The sequence below is a fragment of the Arvicanthis niloticus genome, chromosome 6, assembly GCF_011762505.2.
Source record: "Arvicanthis niloticus isolate mArvNil1 chromosome 6, mArvNil1.pat.X, whole genome shotgun sequence".
Taxonomy (NCBI): Eukaryota; Metazoa; Chordata; class Mammalia; order Rodentia; family Muridae; genus Arvicanthis; species Arvicanthis niloticus.
The window spans coordinates 69,836,213-69,849,316 of record NC_047663.1 but is presented as its reverse complement, the minus strand read 5'-3'; positions in this window follow the sequence as shown (position 1 = coordinate 69,849,316).

Sequence of the window (13,104 nt, the reverse complement as noted above, 5' to 3'; positions counted from 1 at the left end):
TCATTGTGGTTTCACAGTTGTTTTAGTTACTAGTTGCCCCAGATATTGCAGTGTCTGATCTTTGTGCATTTTCATGGGCGGTAATAATATCATTTTTTCATAGCCTACCTGGAGGTCTGTCACACATGGATTGTAGCTCTTCCTCTTTTGAAGGTGGCTGACAGAATAACATCCATAAAATAAATAACATAAGGCTGAGGCAAGCCCTGTCTCACAGGCTCTGAAACCTGTCCTACATGGTATTAACACACAGTAGGGGACTTTTTCCTGCCTTGAGGTGATGCAGTTCTTTCATATCAGAACTAAGGTACTTTAGAATTGAGAAACAGAAAGTGCTGAATGCCCCTCATCATCAGGATGAATGTGTACAGTCTGAAAGCAGTCTGTTAAATTCCAAACTGATAAAGGCCAGTCTTTACGAATAGCTGTGAGTATACGTGAACCAGGCTTAAAGTTCCCATTGGCCACGTGGTCCATTAATATTTCCGGATCGATCAACAATTTCCATTTATCGGACTTGTTTTTAACTACAAAACCAGGAAAATTCCGGGGAGAATATATATATATGCCCATTTCCCAGCTGTTCTCAGACGAACTGCTGAAAAGCCTGTAACCTTTTCTTTTAGAAGGAGCTACTGAGATGTCCAGTAGCTCCTGGATTTCTGTGCAATTTTTATCTGTGGTATTTTTCAGTGGCCTCTATGAATAACCCAACCCATGTTGACGATTTTGTCTTTGTGCAATATTGGTTCAATACTACTAAGTCTTTTCCCAATCCTTTCTCTTCTTGATATCCCTCCCATCTTTTGTATCAGGCACTCCCCTTGTGAAGACTAGGTACTACTAAAGGTAGGGATATGGCATTAGATTGTGGTAAGATGTCTGTTCCCCAAAGAGCAATCAGAACATGAGAAACCTAAGGTTGTCACTAGGCCTTCTGGACCTATACATTATAATTTTGTAGCACTTTGTTCTAATCTCATTAGAGTTCATAATTCCCAATCCTATCAGCATTGAATTTGCCTCCATAATAGGACATGTGGGCAGCCATTCTTTTATGGTTCTAATAGAGACATTGGTCATAGAGCAAATCAATCCTGTAAAAGTTTTCCTCTTGTTTTTAAAAAATTAATTGATGAATTAATTAATTATACTTTTTGACCAAAGTTTCCCTTCAAACTGCTGTTCTCGGTCTCCTCCACCCCCCTCCTCCCATCCACTCCTCCTCTGTTTCTATTCAGAAAAGGGGGAGGCTTCCCACGGATACCAAACAGCCCTGGCATAGCAAGTTGCAGTAGGGCTAGGTAGCTCCACTCCCCTATTAATGCTACAAGAGGAAAAGGGTCCCAAAGATGGGCATCAGAATTAAAAATAGCTCTTGTTCCTGCTGTTAGGAGTCCCACATGATGACCAAGCTAGAAAACCATAACATATACACAGAGGGCCTAGGTCAGTCCCGTGCAGGCTTCCTGATTGGCAGTTCAGTCTCTGTGAGTCTCTATGAGCCCAGGTTAGTTGATTCTGTAGATTTTCTTATGGTGTTCTTGACCCCTCTGGCTCCTACAATCCTTCATCCCATACTTCTGAAGGATTCCCCAAGCTCTGCCTAATGTTCGGCTGTGACTCTCTGCATCTGTTTCTGTCAGTTGCTCTATGATGATAATTGAGCTAGGCACTAGTCTATGATGATAGCAGGATATCATTAAGAATCATTTTGTTGACTTTTTTTTTCTTTTGGCCAGCCGTGTTTGGTTCTCCTAGATCTCGGGGTCCTTGGCCCTGCAGGCAGTGTCAGGGGTGGGCTCCCTCTTATGGTGTGGTTTTCAAGCTAACCAGTCATTGGTTGTCCCTCCCCACAATTTCTGCACCACTTTTATCTCAGCATATCTTGTAGGCAAGACAAATTGTAGGTTGAAGCTTTTGTAGCTGGATTGGTGTCCCAGTCCCTCTGCTGGAAGTCTTGTCTAATTACAAGATACAGCTGGTTCAGGCTCCATTGCCAGAGTCTTAGCTAGGGTCACCCTCATGGATTCCTGGGAGTTTCCATTGCATTAGATTGCTAGCCCATCCTAGAGACGTTTCCTGATTCTAGTTGTCTCCCCCAGTACTCTCTCCCTCCATCCTTCCCTGACCTGATCCCTCCTGTTCCAAACCCATCTCCACCACCCATTCATTCATTCTCTCCCTCCATCTAACCCTTCCCAGTGAGATTCATACATCTGCCTTGAGCCATCCTTATTCCTTAGCTTCTTTGGGTCTATGGATTGTAGCATGCTTATCTTTTACTTTATGGCTAACAGCTACTTACAAGTGAGTACATACTGTGATTGTCTTTCTGGGTCTGGGTTATCTCACTCAGGATGGTCTTTTCTACTTCCATCCATTTGCATGCAAATTTCATAATGTCATTGTTTTTTAACAGTTGAATAATACTCCATTGTGTAAACATTCATTTTCTTGATCCATTTGGTCGAAAGACATCTAAGTTGTTTCTAGTGTCTGACTTTTACAAATAAAGCTACTATGAATTTAATTGAGCAAGTGTCCTTGTGATGTGGTTGAAAGTCCTCCGGATATATACCCAGGAGTGATAGAGCTGGGTCTTGAGGTAGATTGATTCCCAGTTTTCTGAAAAAAAAAAAAAAATGTCACATTGCCTTCCAAAGTGGCCATACAAATTTGCACTCCCACCAGTAATGAGGGAGTGTTTGCCCTGCCCCACGTCTTTGCCAGCATGAGCAGTCACTTATGCTTTTAATCTTTGCCATTCTGAGCTGTGTAAGATAGAATCTTACACTGACAGAATCTTACATAGAATGTGATTTTTAATCACATTTCCCTGGTGGTTAAAGATGTTTGAGAATTTTTTTGTTTGTTTTTGGTTTTGGTTTTTCGAGACAGGGTTTCTCTGTGTAGCCCTGGCTGTCCTGGAACTCACTCTGTAGACCAGGCTGGCCTCGAACTCAGAAATCCGCCTGCCTCTGCTTCCCAAGTGCTGGGATTAAAGGCGTGCGCCACCACCGCCAGGCGTTTGAGAATTTCTTTAAGTGCTTTTCAGTCATTTGAGATTCCTCTATTGAGAATCTCTGCTTAGATCTGCACCCCATTTTTAATTGTATTATTTATTTTGTTGATGTCTAGTTTCTTGAGTTGATTATATATTTTGGACATTAGTCCTCTGTCAGATGTGAGGTTGGTGAAGATCTTTTCCCATTCTGTAAGCTATATTTTATCCTGTTGATGGTCTTTTGCCTTTGAAAAACAGTTTTCAGTTTCATGAGCTCTCAGTTTTTAATTGTCCATTTTAGTGCCCTTGTGATAAGGGTTCTGTTCAGGAAGTTGTCTCCTGTGCAATGAGTCCATGGCTATTTCCAACTTTCTCTTCTATCAGATTTAGTGTATCTTTTTTGTTGTTGTTGAGGTCTTTGATCTATTTGGACTTGAGTTTTGTGCAGGGCAATAAATACAGATCTAATTGCATTCTTATGGTTTCAGATATCAGACCAGCACCATTTGTTGAAGATGTTTCCCTTTTTCTATTATATAATTTTGTCTTTGTCAAAAATCAAGTGTCTATAGCTTTGTGGATTTACTTCTCAGTCTTCTATTAGATTCCATTTACCAACCTGTCTGTTTTTATGTCAATGCCATGTCGTTTTTATTACTTTTATTCTGTAGTACAACTTGAAATCTGGGATGGTGATACCTCTGGAAGTTCTTTTATTATTCAGGATTCTTTTGCCTATCCTAGGATTTTTGTTTTCCCCATAGGAAGTTGGGTATTTTTCTTTCAAAGTTTATTTTAAAAATTTTGGAATTTTGATTGAATGGGACTTGCATTGAATCTGTAGATTGCTTTCGAAAATATGGCCCTTTTTACTGTGGTTAATCCTACCAATCCATGAACCTGAGAGTTCTTCCATCTTCTAATATGTTCTTTAGGTTCCTTCTTTAAAGACTCAAAGTTCTTGTCATACAGGTCTTCACTTGCTTGGGTAGAGTTACACCTAGATATTTCATATTGTTTGCAGCTTTTGCAAAAGGTGTTGTTTCTGTGATTTCTTCTTTAGCCTGTTTATTGTTTGTATATAGGAGGGCTATTGATTTTTTTTTAGTTAATTTTGTATTCAGCCACTTCATTGAAGGTGTTTATCAGCTATAGGAGTTTCCTTGGAGAATTTTTGGGGTTGCTTATGTATACTATCATATCATTGGCAAATAACAATACTTTGACTTCTTCCCCTTGATATCCTTTAGTTATCTTATTGCTGTAGCTAGAACTTTAAGTGCTGTATTGCATAAATATAGAGAGAGAGTGAACAGCCTTTTCTTGTTCCTGCTTTCAGTGGAGTTGCTTTGAGTTTCTCTCCAATAGCAAGCTATTGGCTTGCTGTATATAGTCTTTATTATGTTTGGGTCCCTTGTATCACTGATGTCTCAAAGATCTTTTTTATAAAAGGGCATTGGATTGTGTCGTAGGGTTTTTAAGTATCTAATGAGATAGTCATGTGTTTTTTTATTTTAGTTTTTTATATGGTGGGTCACATTGACAGATTTTTGTATGTTGAGCCACCCATGCATCTCTAGAATGGTGATCATGGTGAATTATATTTTTATTACATTCTTGAATTGTTTGTGAATATTTTATTGAGTATTTTTGCATCAATATTCATGAGGGTAAATGGTCTGAAATTCTTTTTCATTGTTGAGTCTTTGTGTGGTTTGGGTATCAAGGTGACTGTGGCCTCATTAAAAAAATTGGCAATGTTTCTTCTGTTTCTATTTTGTACTCAATTTATGTGATAAAAAGTATCCATTCCAAGATATTGTTTTCTCTCGTACAAGAATTCCTATGGGAGAATGAGTAGAAGGTAAAAATAACTGAAATGCAATCAAGCTTGAAATACAAGAAATTCACATGTACATCCTGTAATCTCTTTCTACCAGAACCAATTCTCTGTCAGCTTCAGATAAGTTTTGTTGGACTACTTAAGTCTGGATCACCTTGTAAAGTTTGAAATAAAAACTTAACTCTTGAGTAGTTAATCCAGTTGTAGGATGAAGCCAGATAATATCTCCCAGAGATTTTTGAAAATCATTAAGAGTTTGTAACTGATCTCTTCTGGTCTGTACTTTCTGTGGCTGAATTTTCCATAGGCCTATTTTATATCCTAGAGAATTGATAGAATCTCCTCCTTCTATATTTTTCAGGAGCAGTTTGTATTCCCCAACATGGCAAAAAAATTTTTATTTTAACAAACATATTTTCTAAAGTATCTGTATCAAAATTAAGCAACAAGTTATCATCCATATAATGATAAATTATTGATTGTGAAAACTATTTACAAATTATTTCTAATGGCTGTTGTAAAAAAAATAGGTGGGGCTGTTCAACATTTCTTATGGTAAAACCTTCTACTGATACCTTTTAATGGACTGTGGTTAAATATGAGCACAGTGAAAGCAAACTTTTCTTTATCTTGTTCTTCCATGGGTATTGAGAAAAAGCAATCTTTTAAATAAGTCATTGTAATAAACTATGTCTTCAGTAACAAAGGAGTTAGAAGGGAATCCAGGTTGTAAGGAGCCCACAGGTTGTGCTACCTTATTAATGGCTCTTAGATCATTGTGCAACTTCTGTTTCCAGATTTCTTTATAGGAGAATTCCAAGGGCTGGTGTATTCTTCTATATGTTGAACCTCAATCTGTTCTTGGACCAGCTGTTCTAGAGCCTGTAGACTTTCCTTATTTAAGGAGCATTGCTCTACCCAAACAGGCTTATTAATTAACCATTTAATGGTAGGGCAATTGGTACTCTATGAGCAGTGGCTCTCCTTATAAAGGTGGACAGCCAACTTCTGCTATGTCTTGCCTATGAACTGCCTTTTTGTATTTGGGATTAGCATTCTCAAAAGATAAAACTCAGTACTTCTTTTGCATCTGGATATGATATTACTCTATTTACAACTGAAGTTAAAATTTGTAAAAACAAAAAATCAGTAAAAGATTTATTTGAGCCCTGGATTATCTTGGTGAATGGTTCAGATTGTCTTCTTTGTTGTTCAACCTTGTCCCAAGCATTTAAATATATTGGTCAACATTGCTCTAAGATGGCATTATCAAGCATAATCTGCATTCATACTCAGCATATTTACCTTTACCTAGCAACTGTTAGTTGACAATACCTCTAGTTCTATGTTGCTTCATAGCTGAAGCCGCCTCACAAGATACACAATTGTATAGTGAGGGCCAGCTTCCAATATCACTGTCATTAAATCTTTCCAATATTTAGAATTATATGATTTTGAGTGATTCGATGATTTGTATAAGCTTGGCCCAGGGAGGAGCACTATTAGAAGGTATAGCTCTGTTGGAGTAGGTGTGTCACTGTGGGCTTTATGACCCTCATCCTGTTCACAAACTTACCTGCATTTGCCAGGAAGTAAATTATTACTGAGAATCATATGTACATCATGGAAAGTCAAGCTATAAGATTGAGTAATATACTGAAATTTTTTAATAAAGGCAGAGAAGTTATGATCCCAGTCTGTTTTCTATTTGGAAAAGTTCACTTAGTGAGAAAGGGACATGTACTCTGGTTAGACCATCTACCCCAGCAACTTCCCTTAAAGGAAGGACTGATGCTGGGTTAGGTTGAGTTGGGGGAGAAGAGTTTATAAGGGGTTTAGCTGTAGACTTAGAATGAGTGGTAGGAGGGCTGAAAGTAGGTGCCAGTGCAGAATGATTGGAGCCACCTTCAGCTGGCACAGGAGGAAGGGAGGAGACTGGAGAAGTCAAGCAAGGAGGCTCTGGGGAAGTTTCATGAGAAGAGGAAGCTGAGGAGGCTGGCATTTTAGAAGAGGTTCTAGGGACAAGTCTGCAGCAGAAAAGGGGTTGTTCGTTAGCGAGACTGTGGATTGTAGTGTCATCTGGTAGAGGTTTTCATAGCTAGAAGTTGAGTTGGAGGACAAGAAGAGCAGAGATAGTGTTTGGAGCAAAGATAGGTAAACATGTGGGCATAAGGGACATCTTTCCATTTATCAGACTGCTGGCAGTATGTATGAAGATCCCTTAAAATGGTTGGATCTAACATGCCATTAAGTGGCCATTTGGAGCCGTCATCCAATGGGTACTGAATCCAGACCTTATTGCAGAAGTATACAAGCTTTGATGCCCTAAAGTTGAGTGTTAGCTTTAGAGATTTGAGATTTTCCAGGAGACATCCCAGAGGGGAACCTAGAAGCACAGTCAAACATGACAAGGCACCCATTGGTGGCGGGGAATATGTTATTGAACAATTCATACCAGTGTCTTGAGAAAAAAATCAATAACTAATACAAATAAGCAGCCAGTCTAGACATACCAGGTTATCACGCGAACAATAGAGGCTAGTGAGTCCCAGACTCACAGGTAAAAGGTCTACCTAAGCTTAGGACTTTTCTCTATGACTGCAAAAGCCCAAGAGGGAAGGGTCACAAAAACCACTTTGGAGAGAGAGAAGTCACCCAAGGGTTGAAGTACTAAATTGGGTGTCAGCTGGGAGGCCGGTCATAGGGATCTTGGAAAGCCCATCCTCTAAGCCTATAGAGGGTGTCCAAGCTTCTCTGGGAGAAGGGACCCTGCCCACCAACTGGAATGAAATCTTTATCAATCCACGTGGTCATGGTGTCTGTTCACAGCAATAAAACCCTAAGAAACAGGTTGGTACCAGGGACTGGGGTATTGCTGTGATAGGCCTGACCAAGGCAGCTCTAATAAGGACAGCATTTAATTGGGGTTGTCTTACAGGTTCAGAGGTTCAGTCTAGTATCATCAAAGTGGGAACATGGCAGCGTCCAGGCAGACATGGTGCAGGAAGAGTTGAGAGTTCTACATCATCATCTGAAGGCTGCTAGCAGAATACTCACTTCTAGGCAGCTAAGATGAGGGTCTTAACGCCCACACCCACAATGACACACCTAGTCCAACAAGACCACACCTACTCCAGCAGGGCCACACCTTCTAACAGTGCCACTCTCTGGGCCTTGCCTATACAAATCATCACACTCTGCCAATCGGCCCGAGTTCAAAGCAGCAGCAAGAAGCCATCAGAACACCACCAGCAGGTTTTTGATGAGTTTCTTTTTATGGTGTCATCACAAGCAGAGCTCAACTACACAGTGTGAGGTGGACCAATACATTCATTCGTGTTATCAATGAAGAATAGCGAGGTGGAGTAAAGCAAACCATTGCCTGAGCCCCGCTGTCTGTGGGGTCATATTTATATTCCTTCCTTCATCTCAATGTCCTTTCACATGTTTGCTTTCACAAAATATTCTTTCACCTGCGTCTGCTTCAGCAAAACATCATTTGACATAATTGACTTTCCAAAGAAACCAGAAGTTTCCACTTCAGTCTGGTTCACCATAGTTAAGACATTTGAGAGTTTGGATCTTCTTGAAACTTTTAGAAATTGCTTTTCTTATTAAAATCATATCATATGAATGAAATCCAACATCAACTGTTTTTCTGATCCATTCATCTATTGGTGCTGGCTTTGCTTTTGAGCCGCTGATCACATTTCTGCAGTCAGCGCTAGCATTTTCAAAAGCTGACAATTCAACTGATGCTTTTCTAGCTAGCGGATCTGATATACTTCTATGTATAGCTGAAGTCAATCTCTGTAAAAAAAAAAAAAGTTAGTGAATGTTTCTTTAAGGGCCTTGAATAATCTGACTAAATGATTCAAGCCTTTTTCCTGTTTCTTTAACCCTTACAGCATTATGCCGTAGGACATAATGCAAAAGTTGCTTCATCATGTATAACTTGCATTGCGGACACTCGCCTAGTAGCTGATCTTGAGAAATTACCCCTTGCTCTAATTCTCTGATCTATCTACCTAGCCTCTTCTCTCCGCTATGAACACCATTGTAACTGGGGTCCAGGTTCTAATATTGTTCTTGTCATGCCTTTCCAGTCTTGGGAGATTATTTTATTTTGAATTGCCTAGGAAATTAGTACCTGTTTTACAAATGGTGAGTGCATTCTGACTTTGTTAAATTTTCATTATATTTTCTGAAATCCAGCATGTCTGCACCATATTGTTTATGTCCTTGTTGATTTTTATTGTCTTCTGCTATTTGTTGTATACTAACCAGATTAGCTAAGGTTTATTTTCCAACTTATTCTAACTCCATTATGTGGTGGTGCATTAGGCACTGACTTTATTTCTTTTGTCTGTATCTTAGTATCTTTCTCAACTTTGTTTAGAATGTAAATTTCTCTTCTAAGATTGTCTCCATTTCTCCTATCTCTCTTCTTGTATTTCTATTACCTTAATATTTTCCTTATTTTTATTTTATAATGTTCTTTTTAACTTTTCTTCTAATGCCTGTCTCCATTTTTTTATATTTCTCTTTCTCTTGTTCTAATTTTTCTTCTAAGGCCTGTCTTCATTTTGTATAATTTTTTTCATTTTCATTTTTAATTATAAAATTTTCAATTTTTAAAGCAGCTCTCTTTTTGAGAAGGTATAAAAAGCCATTGTGATTACCAATATAAGGTATATAATAATAATCATAATTGGTAATGTATCCATCTCAGCTGGGTTGTCTCTTTTTCTTTTTTTTCCTATCTTGGAACCATTTCAAAAGGCATTAGATAAAGTCTGAAGGTCCTTGTTACTGTGTCTTTTATCTTCATATTACTTACTCCTTTAAATTTATCAATTTAAGGTCTTACTCCTTTAAATTTATCAATTTTAGATTATTTATATCTATGAATTTTCATATATAGTGTCCTTCCTTTTTTAACATTAAAACATGATTTTTAAGCATTTTTTTTACCTGATTGGAAGTTCTGATGCTTTTAGATTACTTGTTTGCTCTCAGTTTGTGTCTGTTCAGATGCTGCTCTGTGCTTGGCCATACCCCTGTCTTTCAGCTCACACACAAGCGGTATCTGAAATGGGAGCTGCTTCACCAGATCCAGGCCCATCCTCCATTCTAGGAAGTTGTTCTTAGACCTAGCTGTTAGCAAAGTTTCTTTAAAAAGATTTGCCTCTGCTATGTATCTTTGTGGTGGTTTTGTTTTTAGCCCCAGGGGGTCTATTCAAGAAGCCTCTGAGCTCCAGCCTGAGCTTTGTGACCAAAGTCACCAGCCCCATTATAGAAAGGACCTGAGAGGGAGAAGAAACAGAGTTCATAAGAATGTGTCACCCTCACTTTCTCTGAATCACATCTAGCAGTGGTCTGTCCTGTGTGTCATGGTCTACCCTGAGGATGTCCAAATTCCAATCTCTTGGGATGACAGAAGAACGCAGACAAACAGAGAGGACACACATTTTATTTTACTATGTGCAATGGAGGCCTGTGGGATGGGAATTCCCACACTGTTGCTCTGTTCTATGCTCTAGAGAACCTGAAAAGGTTCTCTACAGAATAGACTAACCTGGGAACCAGTTTTCCTGGGGACTGGAGCCCAGGATCCTGTACAGGGCCTCTGCATAAGGAGAAAACAAGGGTTCAATCCCTGGTCTCTCGTTACAGAGAGTCCTGTGCAGATCCTGTAGGCTCAGCAGTAGGTGGAAACAGCTTTTCCAGCTCTTCTTCAGGTCCTGATAATAAAGCTGCTTGTGGCAGGTTGTGGCAGGATTTTCCCTGTCCAATTACATTAAAATATTACTGCAGCAGGAGTCCTATGATTGACAGGAAAAAGGGAGGCGGAGCTAATAGGAGAGAGAGAGAGAGAGAGAGAGAGAGAGAGAGAGAGAGAGAGAGAGAGAGAGAGAGAGAACCTCTCAGGTGAGAGAGGAGAAAGAATCAAGACAGAGGACGACAGGAAAAAGATCCTGAACCAGCATGGCTTTAAATAGTCATAGGTAGATATTTCATATAGGGATAGAATGATTGGGATAACTTGTCTAATCTGTGTGGGCATCTTGTGATTTGAGAGTGTTGCTAGATAAATCTGACTGATTAACTATAACCTTCTAGAATTTTGATTTTACCCGGTTACTGGGTATTGTGATATCTAATCACGAGGTGGGTGGTCATTAAATGGCTGGCGTGGTAGCGAGGGAAATCAGCGAGTCGGGTGGAAACGTATTGGGGGCCCCAGGCCGTAGAGTCTGCAGAGATGAGAACACCCCACTAGAGGATTACTGAAATGTGGGACCACTGACCAAGTGGGGGTTATGGCTGAGAAGGAACTGGCAGCCTCACAGACAAGTGAACCGAAGCTGGGAACACTGTGATCGATCAGGGGTGGGGGGTGGGGGGGTGTTGCTAGAGACACAGGTGGCGGGACCACACCGGGACGGAGAGTTGGCGGCAGTAGCAATAGCTGCTGGAAGCCTGCCGACCTTTATTATTATTTTTTTTCCCATAACAGCTGCTGACAAATAAATTTGGTCTTCTTGTGGATCTTCCTGCCCGGGTGTCCCACTTCCTGTTCAACTCCCGCAGGAAGCCCCTTATTTCAGAGTAGCCCGTGAGCTATGAGAATGACCTGTGAGGGATAGAGGGCTGTGATGAGTGCCTTTGATGCAATGTACATGCGCCTCTGAACTTTTCGTAGGGACCCTGCACACTGACAAGCCAGAAGGGGCCTCATTCAGTTACCAAGAGATTAGGAACAGTTGCTGACAATCCCAGGATTACTATCTATCCTGCTCTTCATAGCATGGAGCACACTCACTTAAAAGTAAGTATGGATATCTTCAGTTGTAGAAAATATATTGCAGAATATTTTAAATATTTGCCTGGGGCAGTGTGGACTCTAACAATTTAAGCCCCCAAGGCTTTTGGCAGTGTGAGTTCCAACACTGATAGAGCAGTCTGCAACAAATCACCCTTGTGACCTCTCACCACAAAAAAAGCAAAGAAGAAAACCAAACAAAATAAGCCCAGTTTGTGGTCTCCATGTACTCTCTGGAGTGTTGAGGCCTGCCCCCCTAGCATAGCTGGGGCCATTTTGTTCCATGCCTGCCAGCTATTTCATATTACAGCTATAATATGCCTGACACTGAAAAATAACTTGACTCAGAGTAAGGTCATACTAATAACATACCCTGTTATATAATATACATTATATAATGTATATTATGATGTTTGTTAATCTTCAGAAATTCCACAAAGGTTTATGTGAACCCATCAAATTATGAGCTGTTATGTCTAAAATAGCTTGAGTCAGAGCTGACCACTGGGCAGCTCTCCTGCACCTGCATATGTCTCACTGTAGTTTTTGTGGTTTTCTTTTCCTTTATAAGCCAGCCCTCAGAAATGTTTATGGCCGTAGCCTCGGCCCCCAAATTCTGAGCTATGATCCTGATCAATCAGTATTAGGGTATGCACTCAATAAACCATCCCTGTCTGACTGAAATTGATGTTCATATGGTTTATGGGGCAATTCATGGACCCCAACAGAAGCATGGTCAAACTCCCAGTGGTCAGTACCTTAAAGAACAACTGAGTCTTACCCACACCCCCATCAGAAGCCATCAAGTATGGAGACCTGCGTTTCAGCATCCTTCTCACGCAGTTTAAGAGTTCTCCTTGATAGCTTTCTTTCTAGGCTGTTACTTTCTTTGTGGTGACGCGTCGGGGTTGTCACAGAATATTTATATGTTCGTCTTTTCAACTGTGACTCTGCAGTCAACTTTACAACTGCAAAAGCAGCTTCCCTTTACAATGTTGGGGTCTGGCAATCACTGTACAAACCACTCAGACTGATCTCAGTCAAATAGAGATGGTTTATTGAATGCCACACCCCAAGACAGATCTATCAGGGCCACAGGTCAGAAGTGGGAGCTGACTACGATGTTCTGTCAAGATCCTATAGAGATTTTTAAGCCTAGAATCTACAAACATCTGTGCCAGGTTATTCTACCAATTGAGATTCGGGGATAGGGAACTTCCTTAGGAACGAGTCTTTGTTCTACACTTCTGCTCCCATTTGTAGGGGTATTCAACTGTGACAGGAGACTTGCCTAGTCTAACATTCATGTCTGAACTTGCCAAGATAAAGACAGACAGGAAAGGGCAAGTCCCAGGGCACTAGGGAGTGAACATTCTGCTGCCCCTCTTTCCTTTTGGACCCCACTGTAGTGACAAGGATGAGGCATGA